Here is a 16,633-nt window from a genome sequence, read left to right on the forward strand (position 1 = left end):
ATAGAAGTAAAACCATTCCTGTAAACATGCGAGATATCTGCGAATTTGTGGTTACGAGCCGCCACTGACTGCAGCAATGGTATGTAATGAACTTTCGTTCAGATGAGTACATATAAAAGAAGAAAATGTCATTTTTATATGTGAAAATAGCATATATGTGAGTAAGTTAGATTCACCTCTCCCTCTTGGCGAATTCGTTGATCAACAAGTCGTAAAATTCAGGTTCAGACCTTAGCCATCGCGGGAAACACTTATCCATTGATAATATAGCTAACTTTTTAAGCCTTCTTGAGTTTTTGAACTATGTGCATAGTCTTTATCTTTTCTAGGACTGAAAGCTTGTCTCGACTCAGACATTGATTTGAGGGGTGGTCGATATAAGCACACAGAGTTTTACTGTTCTCCACAGTACAGTGTTTCGAGTCCATTTGACTTAATAAACCTCAACAAGTTTTCAAGAGTTCTATGTCGCGTTTCTCTTGAATTCTATGTAATCAGTATTTTTGATCTTAAGCAGGAAAAATCAAAAAAAGATCTATAGCAGTATTTTACTGATTGAAACGCAAATTCAGTGAAACATTGTTTGTATTGACCAAAATTAAGTACATTCAAAAGTTCAAAAAATAGAGAGTCCAGTATCCTGAGACTGCCCCGTCACCGTGTCCAAAATCTCGCTGTAGATTATCCTGAAGTTTGTTACAAATCGACTGCAGCATTATACATAGGACGTTTAGTTATTGGCTCATCCAAATGTTGGCAACGAATGACTCTTTACCATATTTTTTTCAAATCTTTCACGTCTGGTATTCAAAATTTCTTTGAATTCATTGATTATTGTTACAAAGTAGTCAATGTCGTAAGCTCTGGCTTCCAGTATATCAAATGATGTATCAGTGAAAGGCAAAATCTCTGAAAAAGTACACTCTAAGACAAAAAAAACGACACCCCATGAAAGAATTATCCGAATGGGACGGAAACCAGTAGGTGTGATGTCCATGTACAGACAAACAAATGATAACAATTTCAGAAAAATAGGGCGATTTGTTCAAGAGAAAGAACTTCACAAATTGAGCGAGTCAATAAGGCATTGATCCTCCTCTGGCCGTTTTGCAAGCAGTTATACGGCTTGGCATCGATTGACAGAGCTGTTGGACGTCCTCTTGAGGGAAATCGTGCCACATTCTGTCCAATTGGTGCGTCAGATCCTCAAAATGCCAAGCTGGTTGGATAGCCCTGCTCATAATGATCCAAAAGTTCTGAACTGGGAAGGAATCCGGCGACCTTGCTGGCCAAAGTAAGGGTTGACAAGCACAAAAACAAACAGTAGAAACCCTCGCCGTGTGCGGGCGGGCATTATCTTGCTGAAAAGCAAAGCCCGAGATTGCTTACCAAGAAGGGTAACAAAGCGTGGCGTAGAATATCGTTGACGCATCGCTGTGCTGTAACGGTGCTGAGGATGACAAAGGAAGGCGTCCTGCTATGAAACGATATTGCACCCCAGATCATCATACCAGATCGTCGGTCGTACGGCGGGCGACACCCAGGTTGACATCCCACCACGTCCGACTCGCCTCCAGACACGTCTCCAGCCTGGAATCTCATTGGGGTAGAATTGTCTTCAGTGATGAGCCCTGATGACCAATGAAGACGTGTCTGGATGCCCCAGACAGCAGTGGGATACCAACCTAAATATCGCATGACATGTTGTTGTTGTTGTGGTCTTCAGTCCTGAGACTGGTTTGATGCAGCTCTCCATGCTACTCTATCCTGTGCAAGCTTCTTCATCTCCCAGTACCTACTGCAACCTACATCCTTACCCTCCACGCTGCCCTCCAATGCTAAATTTGTGATCCCTTGATGCCTCAAAACATGTCCTACCAACCGATCCCTTCTTCTAGGCAAGTTGTGCCACAAACTTCTCTTCTCCCCAATCCTATTCAATACCTCCTCATTAGTTATGTGATCTACCCATCTAATCTTCAGCATTCTTCTGTAGCACCACATTTCGAAAGCTTCTATTCTCTTCTTGTCCAAACTGGATATCGTCCATGTTTCACTTCCATACATGGCTACACTCCATACAAATACTTTCAGAAACGACTTCCTGACACTTAAATCTATACTCGATGTTAACAAATTTCTCTTCTTCAGAAACGATTTCCTTGGCATTGCCAGTCTACATTTTATATCCTCCCTACTTCGACCATCATCAGTTATTTTACTCCCTAAATAGCAAAACTCCTTTACTACTTTAAGTGTCTCATTTCCTAATCTAATCCCCTCAGCATCACCCGATTTAATTTGACTACATTCCATTATCCTCGTTTTGCTTTTGTTGATGTTCATCTTATATCCTCCTTTCAAGACACTGTCCATTCCGTTCAACTGCTCTTCCAAGTCTTTTGCTGTCTCTGACAGAATTACAATGTCATCGGCGAACCTCAAAGTTTTTACTTCTTCTCCATGAATTTTAATACCTACCCCGATTTTTTTCTTTTGTTTCCTTTACTGCTTGCTCAATATACAGATTGAATAACATCGGGGAGAGGCTACAACCCTGTCTCACTCCTTTCCCAACCACTGCTTCCCTTTCATGCCCCTCGACTCTTATAACTGCCATCTGCTTTCTGTACAAATTGTAAATAGCCTTTCGCTCCCTGTATTTTACCCCTGCCACCTTCAGAATTTGAAAGAGAGTATTCCAGTTAACGTTGTCAAAAGCTTTCTCTAAGTCTACGAATGCTAGAAACGTAGGTTTGCCTTTTCTTAATCCTTCTTCTAAGATAAGTCGTAAGGTTAGTATTGCCTCACGTGTTCCAACATTTCTACGGAATCCAAACTGATCTTCCCCGAGGTCCGCTTCTACCAGTTTTTCCATTCGTCTGTAAAGAATTCGCGTTAATATTTTGCAGCTGTGACTTATTAAACTGATAGTTCGGTAATTTTCACATCTGTCAACACCTGCTTTCTTTGGGATTGGAATTATTATATTCTTCTTGAAGTCTGTGGGTATTTCGCCATATAAACCGAAAACCGGGAATGATGGTTTAAGGTACCATTTCATTTCATAGAAGGACTCATTTGGTTGTCATTAACAGCACAGCAGTACGTCGACGATATTCTACGCCCCGCTTTGTTGCCCTTCGTGAAGAGCAATCCTGGGCTTACATTTCAGCAAGTTAGTGCCCGCACGCTCGAGGCAAGAGTTTTTACTGTTTGTTATTAGTGTTTGCCAAATCCTACTTTGGCCAGCAAGGTCGCCGGGTCTCTTCCCAATTCAGAACGTTTGGAGCACTATGGGCAGGGCCCTCCAAACAGCTTGGGATGTTGACGATCTGACGCACCAGTTAGACAGAATGTGGCGCGATATCCCTCAGGAGGACGTCCAAAAGCCCTCTCAAACGATGTTAAGCCGAAAAACTGCTCGCATAATGACCGGAGGAAGATCAACGCGTTATTGAATGGTTCAAATGGCTCTAACAAGGGAACATCCCCATCGCACCCCCCTCAGATTTAGTTATAAGTTGGCACAGTGGATAGGCCTTGAAAAACTGAACACAGATCAATCGAGAAAACAGGAAAAAGTTTTGTGGAACTATGAAAAAATAAGCAAAATATACAAACTGGGTCGTCCATGTGTAATATATGCAATATTAAGGGCAGTATGAGACGAGGAGCGCCGTGGTCCCGTGGTTAGTGTAAACAGCTGCAGAACCAGAGGTCTACAGTTCAAATCTTCCCTCGACCGAAAATTTTAACTTTTTATTTTCAGTTTATGTGAAAAACTCTTATGTTTTCATCACTTTTTTTGGAGTGATTATTACATCCACAAGAAAACCTAAATCGGGCAAGGTAGAAGAATCTTTTCACCCATTCGCCAAGTGTACTAGTTAGGTGGGTCGACAACATATTCCTGTCATGTGACGCACATGCTGTCACCAGTGTCGTATACAAAATATCAGACGTGTTTTCCTGTGGAGGAATCGGTTGACCTATGACCTTGCGATCAAATGTTTTCGGTTCCCATTGGAGAGGCACGTCCTTTCGTCAATTAATCACACGGTTTTGCGGTGCGGTCGCAAAACACAGACACTAAACTTATTACAGTGAACAGAGACGTCAATGAACGAACGGACAGATCATAACTTTGCGAAAATAAAGAAAGCAAAATTTTCAGTCGAGGGCAGATTTGAACCAAGGACCTCTCGTTCTGCAGCTGTTCACGCTAACCACGGGACCACGGCGCTCCTCGCCTCAAGTTGCCCTTAATGTTGGCTATCTTACGCATGGACGACCCAGTTTGTATATTTTGCTTATTTTTTCATAGTTCCACACAACTTCTTCCTGTTTTCTCGATTGATCTGTGTTCAGTTTTTCAAGGCCTATCCACTGTGCCAACTTATAACTAAATCTGAGGGGGGTGCGATGGGGATGTTCCCCTGTAAGCACTATGGGGCTTAACATCGAAGGTCTTCAGTCCCCTAGACTTAGAACTAAGTAAACCTGACTAACCTAAAGCCATCACACACATCCATGCCCGAGGCAGGATTCGAACCTGCGACCGTAGCAGCCGCGTGGTTCCGGACTGAAGCGCCTAGAACCGCTCGGCCACCGCGGCCGGCAACGCGTTATTGACTCGCTCAATTTTTGACGTTCTGTCTCTTGAATAAATCATCCAATTTTTGAAATTGTAATCATTTGCTTGTCTGAACGTATACAACGCATATACCGATTTCCGTCCCAATCGAATAATTCCTTCGTGGTGTGTCGTTCTGTTTGTCTTAGAGTGTATGTACAAGGATACTGAAACTGACGTCTTGCATCGTGATTTCTGATCCACGAGCAGCAGTATGGGCATCTTTGCCCCATTTCTCATCTCTTTCGAAAATGGTTCAAATGGCTCTGAGCACTATGGGACTTAACATCTGTGGTCATCAGTCCCCTAGAACTTAGAACTTCTTAAACCTAACTAACCTAAGGACATCACACACATCCATGCCCGAGGCAGGATTCGAACCTGCGACCGTCGCGGTCACGCGGTACCAGACTGAAGCGCCTAGAACCGCACGGCTCCACCGGCCGGCTCATCTCTTTCCTCTGTACTACGGCATTCATTAAAGGTTTTTCATTAGATGAGACGCAGAACTCCAACGTGTGGCAGATACTTTATGCAATAGTTTACTTACGTCTTGATCTAAAAATCTGATTCTTTTAGTTGACTTGAAAGGAAAAGCAGCAGCGCCATTGAAAGTGAGGAAAAATTCTGCTTCGTTTATCTTTGACTCGGATAGTGATAGCGCTAAATTCACTTCGTGAGCGAAACTGTGGACGAATAGTGCAGTAGCAAACATGTTTCTCGCTCTAGACTTCAATCCTTTCAAATTACCAGCCAAAAATTCCGCCCCATAGTCATTCAGAACGATTAGTTTTTCATTGCACTTATAGTCGTGTACCACTCGCACCAAAAATGACACGGCACCTAGGTTGTTCTGTCGTCAGGGCTGTTCGCGAATTTTATAAATATTTCATGGACTTTACCATCAGCCGTGACGTGGCGAAATACTGACGAGACCATCGAGAAATTGTTCAGGTCAACAGTTTATCCAGAACTACAGAGACCAAACTGAATTCACTCGTATCCTTTCTTATTTTACTCGTGAGATCATCTGGAAGAAGAGCAATTAAGTTTTTCTCTGTTAGATTTCACACTCCTGTGAAAAAAGAAGACTGTTCCGACTGATGTTTCGGCTTTAAGCCAAATTCAGTGAGTAGATGTACAAGTCCAGTATTTATTCAGGAACCAGTGTCATTAACACGTCCTCTGAACGCCATCTCTTGCGTTGGTAAAAAGAATACTACATTAGTTAAGCGTTTCATTTTATCCTTCTTTTTCGTACAAGACTAAAATGTTGTAAATTACAAACAGTCTTCTGCTCAGCAAACATGCAATCAGTTCGCATCTTCCCGAACGTATTTTCATTAATTATGAAGAGTAAGTGGTCCTGAAACTGGCTGTACTTTTTAATGGCCTTGTGAACTTGAGCCATGCCACAACAATCAAAATTATTCCAAAGTTACACTATGTAATCAAAAGTATCCGGGCACCTGGCTGAAAATGATTTAAAAGTTCGTGGCGCCCTCCATCAGTAGTGTTGGAATTCAGTATGGTGTTGACCCACCCTTAGTCATGATGACAGCTTCCACTCTCGCAGGCGCACTTTCAATCAGGTGCTGGAAGGATTCTTGGGGAATGGCAGCCCATTCTTCACGGAGTGCTGCACTGAGGAGGGGTATCGATGTCGGTCGGTGAGGCCTGGCACGAAGTCAACGTTCCAAAACATCCCAAAGGTGTTCTATAGGATTCAGGTCAGGATTCTGTGCAGGCCAGTCCATTGCAGGGACGTTATTGTCGTGTAACCACACCGCCCCAGGCCGTGCATTATGACCAGGTCCTCGATTGTATTTAAAGAGGCAATCGCCATCCCCGAATTGCTCTTCAACAGTGGGAAGCAAGAAGGTGCTTAAAACATCAATGTAGGCTTGTGCTGTGATAGTGCCACGCAAAACAACAACGGGTGCAAGCATGAAAAACACGACCACAGCGTAACACCACAGCCTCAGAATTTTAGTGTTGGCACGAAACACGCTGGCAGATGATGTTCACCGGGCATTCGTCATACCCACACCCTACTATCGGATCGCCACATTGTGTACCGTGATTCGTCGCTGCACACAGCGTTTTTCCACTGTTCAGTCGTCCAATGTTTACGCTCCTTACACCAAACAAGGCGTTGTTTGGCATTACCGGCGTCACGTGTGGCTTATGAGCAGTCCCTCGACCATGAAATCCAAGTTTTCTCACCTCCCGCCTAACTGCCATGGTACTTGCAGTGGATCCTGATGCATTTTGTAATTCCTGTGTGATGGTCTGGATGGATGTCTGCTTATTACATATTACGACCCTCTTAAACTGTCGGTGGTCTGTCAGTCAACAGACGAGGTCGTCCTGTACGCTTTTGTGCTGAACGTGTCCCTTCACGTTTACACATCACTGTCACATCGGAAACAGTGGACCTAGGGATGTTTAGGAGTGTGGAAATCTCGCGTACGACGTGTGACACAAGTGACACCCAATCACCTGGCCACGGCGAAGTCCGTGAGTTCCGCGGAGCGCCCTATTCTGTTCTCTCACAATGTCTAATGACTACAGAGGTCGCTGATATGGAGTATCTGGCAGTAGGTGGCAGCGCAATGCACCTAATATGAAACACGTATGTTTTTGGAGGTGTCCAGGTACTTTTGATCACATAGTGTACGAACAAGTGACACGACTCAACTACACAGCTTTTCCATATTAGCATATACAGCCAGCATTTCATTCCTGTCTTAAAGTTACGTGGTGAAACGCTACATGCTAAATTTCACCTTCGCTGTGGTGCATAATTCAGGTGTACACGTTGAAACCGTTCTATCTTAGTACTCTAACTCTTCCGACTAGCCCACGCTATCACTGCTACTATGCTCAAAAATGGTTCAAATGGCTCTGAGCACTATGGGACTTAACTTCTGAGGTCATCAGCCCCCTAGAACTTAGAACTACTTAAACCTAACTAACCTAAGGACAGCACACACATCCATGCCCGATGCAGGATTCGAACCTGCGACCGTAGCGGTCGCGCGGTTACAGACTGAAGCGCCTAGAACCTCACGGCCACACCGGCCGGCTTGCTACTATGCCTGTTGGACTAGTTATGACAGATGTACAAAATTGTTAAGTAGGTATTAATTCGCTGACGTAAGCCATAACGCCTCCCACTGTAATTGATAAATGTGCGCGAACCCATTACTCTCATCCCGTACTGGCTATGATGCTCCTATAGCAAGAGTTCATCGTGTTGTTACAAGTACTCACACTTTATTACTTAATATGGACGCTGCAGATCTTCCTGACCAATTTAACATGAAGCACCATGCTCGATTAACAAGTTACTTAACATAGAACAGAATATCCGATTAAATAATTCCCTGAAATCGCCTTGTGGCTGGATTTCCTCTCACACCTGACTGAGATGAGCGAGGCCGCATTTACGCGCATTCGCACTCCCTCTTACAAAACAATAGATACAAATACATACATTGAAAGATACAAAAGTATAGCAGAAGGTCTATTGTAATGTTTATTATTGAGGAGTTTGCTGCTTGCTATTGTAAGTGGATAGGTGGACAAGTATCTCAATTAAGTTTGATACTGTTGTAATGCAAGAGACAGGTGAATAGAAATGCTCTACTGAAGTGTCTTAGCTGCTCAGTGTAAGATATTCAAATCGAATGTACAAATAACTTACGGGTTTGCTGCCGGGTGACATCGTCGACCACCGCCGATATTTCGACAAGAGCACACCCTGCACAAATGCAAGGAGGAAGAAATGTGCAAGGAAATTTAATACCTCGGTTCACAGAGGAGAAACAAGGAAAATACCACACACAGGACAATTGTCAACACAAACAAAGATAACCTACATCAGAAACATCGATATGACTATTAATCAACAGGTGAGGTAACACTAATTCTGTCCCTCTGTTTTTTGACGAGAGACAGGGCCAGATTCCAAGCAGCATTTAAACAAAATCCACCATCTCTGTTAATAAGGTTGTTGATAGTTTGATTTCAAAAGCTTCCTTAATAACACTATCCCAATAGCTGGACGTGCAAGCCAGAATCTCCGTGTTGTTGTATTCCATAGGATGACCGGTGTCAAGGCAATGTTCTGCAGCAGCCGATCTGCTCGGCTGTTGTAAGCGTGTGTGACGCTTATGTTCAATACACCGGTCTTCCACAGTCCTGATCGTCTGAACAATGTATGACATGCCACAACTGCAAGGAATATGATAGACCCCAGCCTTACGCAAACCAATATCATCTTTTACGGACGCCAACAGCGCCTTAATCTTAGAAGGTGGTCGAAAAACACATTTCATATCATATTTCCGCAAAATACGGCAAATCCTGATGGAAATGCTTCCTGCGTAAGGTAAAAAGGCCGTAGACTTAGGTGCCACTTCGTTGCTATTGTCACTCACCCGTTGCACACAAGGCTGATAGCGCAACGCACGTTTGATCTGCCTCTCACTATAACCATTCTGACGAAAGGTGACTTCGATATGTGATAGCTCAGCTGTCAAACTTTCAGGGTCTGAGATAACATGGGCCCTGTGAACCAAGGTACGAAGTACTCCACGCTGAGCTGGATGGTGCCAACTATCAGCTCGCAGATACAAGTCAGTGTGAGTAGGCTTCCTATAAACAGAATGTCCCAATGTACCATCAGTCTTCCTTTTGACAAACACATCAAGGATGGGAAGGCATCCATTCTTTTCCACCTCCATAGTGAACTGAATATTCGGGTGGATTGAATTCAGGTGTTCCAAAAATCGATTTAAATTCTCACTACCATGAGGCCAGACAACAAAAGTATCGTCTACATATCTGAAAGAAAAAGCAGGTTTCAAGGTCGCTGACTCCAAAGCACGTTCCTCAAAGTCCTCCATAAACAAATTGGCCACAACAGGTGACAACGGGCTTCCCATTGCAACTCCATCAGTATGTTCGTAGAACTGAGCATTGAATAAAAAGTAAGTGGAAGTCAGCACATGTCGAAACAAATTTATTAACTCGACACCAAACTTAATCTCAATTAGCTGCAGCGAATCAGAGAGAGGAACGCGAGTGAAAAGAGAAACCACATCAAAACTGACTTAAATATCAGAGTCATTCAAACGCTATCCCTGCAATCGACGTAAGAAATCTGCAGAGTTCTTAATGTGGTGTTCACACCTACCTACTAGCGGGCTCAACAAACTGGCAAGATGTGTAGCTGTCCGCAGCTCGTGGTCGTGCGGTAGCGTTCTCGCTTCCCGCGCCCGGGTTCGATTCCCGGCGGGGTCAGGGATTTTCTCTGCCTCGTGATGACTGGGTGTTGTGTGCTGTCCTTAGTTTAGTTAAATTTAAGTAGTTCTAAGTTCTACGGGACTGATGACCATAGATGTTAAGTTCCATAGTGTTCAGAGCCATTTGAGCCTTTTTTTTTATGTTTAGCTACACGATATGTCGGAGCACCACCTAGATTATATGGCCTCCCTAAGGTCCATAAAGAGGCTGTCCCGCTGAGACCTATTGTTTCTAAAATTGAATGTCTATCCTGTGTACGCCTCTTCATTTCTAGTTAACTTATATAATGTACATTCATTTGAATGCCCTTACTTTGTTCGAACGCTTGTCTCCCTCTACAATGTTTACCCACCACGTTTTACTCCGTTGCCAAACTGATGATTCCTTCACGCCTCAACATGTGTCCTATCAGTTGATCCCTTCTTTTACTCAAGTTAGGCATTTTTAACCCACTTCAATCCAGAACTTCCTCATTAGTTACTAATTCCATCCATCTAATCTTCAGCATTTTTCTTCATCGTCATATTTCAGAAGCTTCATCTCTCTTTCTGTCTGATGTGCTTGTTGTCCACCAATCATAAATTGTAAAGCCTGAACAAAGCGCTCTCTGAAGCAGTTAGTTCTTTGTGCTTAGATGCGACACAAGTCGTACATCAACATTACACACAGAATAACGTGGTGTCGAGCGCTAAATTATCAATTCTCGCTTTCTCTGCAGCCACTGCAAAATGCGCCGTGGCAGTGAGCGACATAAAAAAGATAATTAAGGGTGAAAAACTGTATGAACACATGGGATGCGAGGGGAATCCTAAAATTTCTTCGAACAGAACAACTTTTCGAGAATAAGTATTCGTTTTTAAATTGTGTGAGTATGTGCAAAGATAACTACTGATTTTTATTGCATCTTGGGCTATAATTAATTTATATGCAGCTATTAGTGCCAAATATTTTCGCTGTTTGCTAAACCACTCTTTCTGGAGGCGGATTTGCAAATTGATTTCATATATGTTAATTTCTAGTGCATAATACGATTATCTTCGTCTGTAAAAAAAAAATTAAACGTCATCATGTGGGGCGGCTGGTGGAATTATTATTGTTTTATATAAAATGTTTTGTAAAATGTAGAAAAGATGCATTTCCCGGCCGATTAACCACATGTGGGGCGGTGGGTAGAATTATTGTTATTTAAATGTTCCTATTATTTATGCTGTCTTTTGCCGTTCTCAACACTGGCTCTCTAACTACAATATTGGCAACCAGAAAGTGATTAGCAAAACGTGAAGCCTGTAATTAGAATTCCTAGTGCCCACTTCATCTGAGAAATACACTTATAGCTACAGCTTATAGCTCTGAGGAATTAGGAGATTGTCTGGGATTCATAATCAAAAACGATCCTGTAAAAACGTTCACTATATTCTGAAAGTCACAGATCAAAAAAAAGGAATCCACATAATCCAACTAGCAGAGCAGTTCAGAGTCTAATGCGCTGATGCAACTATAACTGTCCAAATTAAATGTTTAAGTGAATGCTCGCCATAATTTGATGATAATGTTCATCAAACGCCACGCTAAATAATGGTAGAATGTTTGTCCCGCGGCGGCACGTGAAAATACGACATACGCAAACTGAAGATAGATCATTAAAGTCATCGCAAAATTAACACTTCACTCGAAAACGATTTCATGGTTACGCGTATCCCGAGTAACTTAATACGGCATCCGAGGCTGTTTATAGCAATGATACCGACGCGACGCGACTCCCGACACAGATGGTGTGCTATTCAGCGTCTGTAGAGAACTGGGGCCTTACTTCCTCATGCAGCGTTCTTATATATAAAGCCGCGGTGCGGACGGCTAAGGGAACGCCTGATCAAATCGGCTCTCCCGACTAGCCGCTGGGCTAGTAATGCACCACCTTACGTTATTGAATAAATCGTTGCTTCCTTTGCTGATGGCCGATGACGCTCTCAATTTAAATGTGCAATCAGCACACAGGTAAGTAATCATAATAAAAGTCTGACGTGGCTAAGTCAAATATTTTGGGCGAGAGAATTAATTTAATTACACTACACGCAGTAGACGAGCTCTGAACTTGCCCTTTGGAGATACGCTATCGCCATAGATTTACAGTTATTCAATTGAAACTTCTCACATCTTTATGATTATAGCGGATCTCCCTTCTACTTAAATTTAAACATCGTACCCTTATTTATTCGCCTACTTAATCTATCTTGCTTCCTTAATTTCTAAGACAAAAACCAGAAAATTATGAATTTCAACTAAAATTTTAATTTGTGAGATCCAGAATACTGTTTCTACTAAATTATTATGAAAAAGGAATCTAAATATAAATTTTTAAGTCTCTAGCTCTTTTCTGTTGCGCCAATGATTTTTACAGAAAAACGTCCAAATTTTGAAAATGGTTAAAGTTATTGAACTGACATTCAACACATATTGATTTAGTATTACTCCTGACATGCTAGAACCGTTTCAGGTTATTTACTTGATTTTTAAAGTATTGCGCAACATTTATGACGTCAGAGGTAGTTACAGCGGACTAGGCTGGCACACAATGGAAAGGCTGATGAGAATTTTATAAGGCGTGATTAGGCTGCTTCCCTACAATCAGAGTAACCAAAGTGCAATTTTATCAAGGATTGCGGTAGACAGAGCATAGTGTGTCACAAGAAAGTTCTACCCGATATGCAAAACTTGATTTCATTTTCAAATACGGGATCCGCAACTTCTTCTAATAAAAAAAAAAAAAAAAAAAAAAAGACGTTCACAGTCTTTGTGACGTCAACTGCTTCTGACCAGCGTTATAGGAAAGTCTAGTCTCTGTCAGATAACTTTTGATTACTACTAACTGCGCTGGATATTTTGCTCTGGTGTGCACAAATCGTCGAGTTCTAGGTGCCGCCTAGCAAACTTCGCTCCAGAGTGGGCCACTTCATGAAATGTACCGCTGCAGCTGCGCGGTTGCCACCATATATTTCGCCCTCCAAACAACCACGGGAAGCCGTAAACTTACCCTTATTGTACGAGGGCAGTTCAATAAGTAATGAAACACATTTTTTTTCTGAAACAGGGGTTGTTTTATTCAGCATTGAAATACACCAGGTTATTCCCCAATCTTTTAGCTACACAGCACTATTTTTCAACGTAATCTCCATTCAATGCTACGGCCTTACGCCACCTTGAAATGAGGGCCTGTATGCCTGCACGGTACCATTCCACTGGTCGATGTCGGAGCCAACGTCGTACTGCATCAATAACTTCTTCATCATCCGCGTAGTGCCTCCCACGGATTGCGTCCCTCATTGGGCCAAACATATGGAAATCCGACGGTGCGAGATCGGGGCTGTAGGGTGCATGAGGAAGAACAGTCCACTGAAGTTTTGTGAGCTCCTCTCGTGTGCGAAGACTTGTGTGAGGTCTTGCGTTGTCATGAAGAAGGAGAAGTTCGTTCAGATTTTTGTGCCTACGAACACGCTGAAGTCGTTTCTTCAATTTCTGAAGAGTAGCACAATACACTTCAGAGTTGATCGCTTGACCATGGGGAAGGACATCGAACAGAATAACCCCTTCAGCGTCCCAGAAGACTGTAACCATGACTTTACCGGCTGAGGGTATGGCTTTAAACTTTTTCTTGGTAGGGGAGTGGGTGTGGCGCCACTCCATTGATTGCCGTTTTGTTTCAGGTTCGAAGTGATGAACCCATGTTTCATCGCCTGTAACAATCTTTGACAAGAAATTGTCACCCTCAGACACATGACGAGCAAGCAATTCCGCACAGATGGTTCTCCTTTGCTCTTTATGGTGTTCGGTTAGACAACGAGGGACCCAGCGGGAACAAACCTTTGAATATCCCAACTGGTGAACAATTGTGACAGCACTACCAACAGAGATGTCAAGTTGAGCACTGAGTTGTTTGATGGTGATCCGTCGATCATCTCGAACGAGTGTGTTCGCACGCTCCGCCATTGCAGGAGTCACAGCTGTGCACGGCCGGCCCGCACGCGGGAGATCAGACAGTCTTGCTTGACCTTGCGGCGATGATGACACACGCTTTGCCCAACGACTCACCGTGCTTTTGTCCACTGCCAGATCACCGTAGACATTCTGCAAGCGCCTATGAATATCTGAGATGCCCTGGTTTTCCGCCAAAAGAAACTCGATCACTGCCCGTTGTTTGCAACGCACATCCGTTACAGACGCCATTTTAACAGCTCCATACAGCGCTGCCACCTGTCGGAAGTCAATGAAACTATACGAGACGAAGCGGGAATGTTTGAAAATATTCCACAAGAAATTTCCGGTTTTTTCAACCAAAATTGGCCGAGAAAAAAAAGTGTTGCATTACTTATTGAACTGCCCTCGTAGTATGAGACTGTATTCGTGAGCGCATGGTCTTAGTTCCGTAGGAAGGACAATCCCTCACTGTAACAACAAACGTGGAGGAATACATGGAGCAATGTCTACTTCCGTGTTAAATCTACGATAAACCGTGTATAGAATAGGGTAGGCCTAAACGACTCATCGGGTTTCAAAGTATTGTTTATCGAGAAGTATACGACGTCCAATGACGGGTGATACACCGGTAGACACATTCACGGAGTTTAAAAAGCACACGTCGTGGCTCGCGTGCATGCGAGATGGCAGGCATTTGATGGCACTCTACGAAAGCAAGAGAAGAGTTTCGCGTGTGAGATTATGCGAAGTGTTCGTCGGTTACGAAAGTTCAGCGTCCGTTCGTACGCAAATACGGAAAGGCTGCACCTGGTCACCAGAGCATTTAGCTCTGGTTTCGCCAACCTCGTGATACAGGTTGTCCCCTAAAAGGAGAAGCAAGAGGTGACCCTGTCCCTCAGAAAAAATTGTGGAGCACGTGAGACCGAACTTTGTCCGCAGTTCACAAAGATCAACCGTTCACGCAAGCTGTGAACTGTACATTACGTGAAAACACTGTAGAATGTTATAACGCCTGATTCCAGATGATAATACCCGCCGATTAGAGCTTTTTAGCCTAATGCAGCAAGCATGCAGCAAGACGATGATGACTTTGCGGGGACATTGATCTTCAGCGACGTGGCGGCTTTCCAAATGTCGGGAAATGTGAATCGTCACCATATGAGAGTGTGGGGCACTGAACTGCCGCATCCCCGTCTGCAGTTGGAAAAGGACTCACCAAAACTGAATGTCTTCTGTTCCATGTCCAAGACAAAGATGTATGGCCCTTTGTTCTACATCGAGCAGACGGTGATAGGTTGCGTGTGACTGTATATGTTCCAGTTGTTGTTGCTACAACTGACTGCTGAATCCTCGACTTTCATCTTTCAACGAGACTACGCTTCATCTCGCTGGAGCTCAGCTGTCGCGCCTTTCTTCAGCAGAGAACCGCCACATCGCTGGATAGGATGGGCTGGACTGCCGTGGCACCTCAGGTCGTCAGATCTCACGCCATATGATTTATTCCTGTAGGGTTATGTTAAGGGGCAACGGCCTTGCACCAGTGGATACACCGGTTCCCGTGAGATCACCGAAGTTAAGCGCTGTCGGGCGTGGTCGGCTCTTGGATGGGTGACCATCCAGGCCGCCATGTGCTGTTGCCATTTTTTAGGGTGCACTTAGTCTAGTGATGCCAATTGAGGAGCTACTCGAGCGAATAGTTGCGGCTTCGGTCAAGAATACCACCATAACGACCGGGAGAGCGGTGTGCTGACCCCATGCCCCTCATATCCGCATCCTTAACTGAGGATGACACGGCGGTCGGATGGTCCCGGTAGGCCACTCGTGGCCTGAAGACGGAGTGAGCGAGTGTGTGAGTGAGGGTTATGTTAAGGGCAACGTTTATGTGCCCCCACTGCCAACAACTGTGCCAGAACTGCAGGAACGCATCACTGCTGCTGTGGCTGACATTGACGGAAACATGGTAGTGAACAGGATTACCGTTTGGATGTGTGCCGCTTTGTACATCGTATAGTTGAAAAAAAAAAAAAAAAGAAAAATCTCAAGAGGGTGCGTGGAGCAGAGGAAGGAAGTTCCCTCCCACCCGACTCCCACCACCACTGGGAACCGTGGAAGGGGGGGGGGGGGGGGGGGGGACAGTGAGGGTGGAGACAAATCGCACTTTCGTCACACAGTGCTTAGTGGGTTGGGAGGGTAAGACAATGACTACACTATACACGGATGATCTACATCACCACCCATTCACTACAAAGCAGTGTGAAGGGCATGGCCGAGGGCACCTCCCGTTGTACCAGTTACTATGTCTTCTCCCGGTGCCATTCACTTTTGGAGCGCGGGAAGAATAATTATTTCCACACCTCTGTGTGTGCTGCAATTAGTCTATTCTTGTTGTCTCGAGCTCTACTAGAGTGATACGGAGGGTGTTGTAATATAGTCCTAGATTTATCATTCAAAGGTGGATCTTGGAACTTTATAAGTAGACGTTAATGGGATACTTTGCATCGATCTTTTGAAGTATCATAGGTACAGTTTCTTCAGCATTTCCTTGACATTCTCCCATGGGTCAAACAAACCTGTGATCATTCGTGCTGTCCTCCTCTGAATACGTTTAATATCTCCTGTTAATCCTATATGGTATGCGCCCCACACAATTGAGCAATATTCTAGGCGTGTCGCGTTAATGTTTTGTAAGCAATATGGTTTCCGACAGATTGT

Source organism: Schistocerca nitens, chromosome 1 (assembly GCF_023898315.1).
Source record: "Schistocerca nitens isolate TAMUIC-IGC-003100 chromosome 1, iqSchNite1.1, whole genome shotgun sequence".
Lineage (NCBI taxonomy): Eukaryota > Metazoa > Arthropoda > Insecta > Orthoptera > Acrididae > Schistocerca > Schistocerca nitens.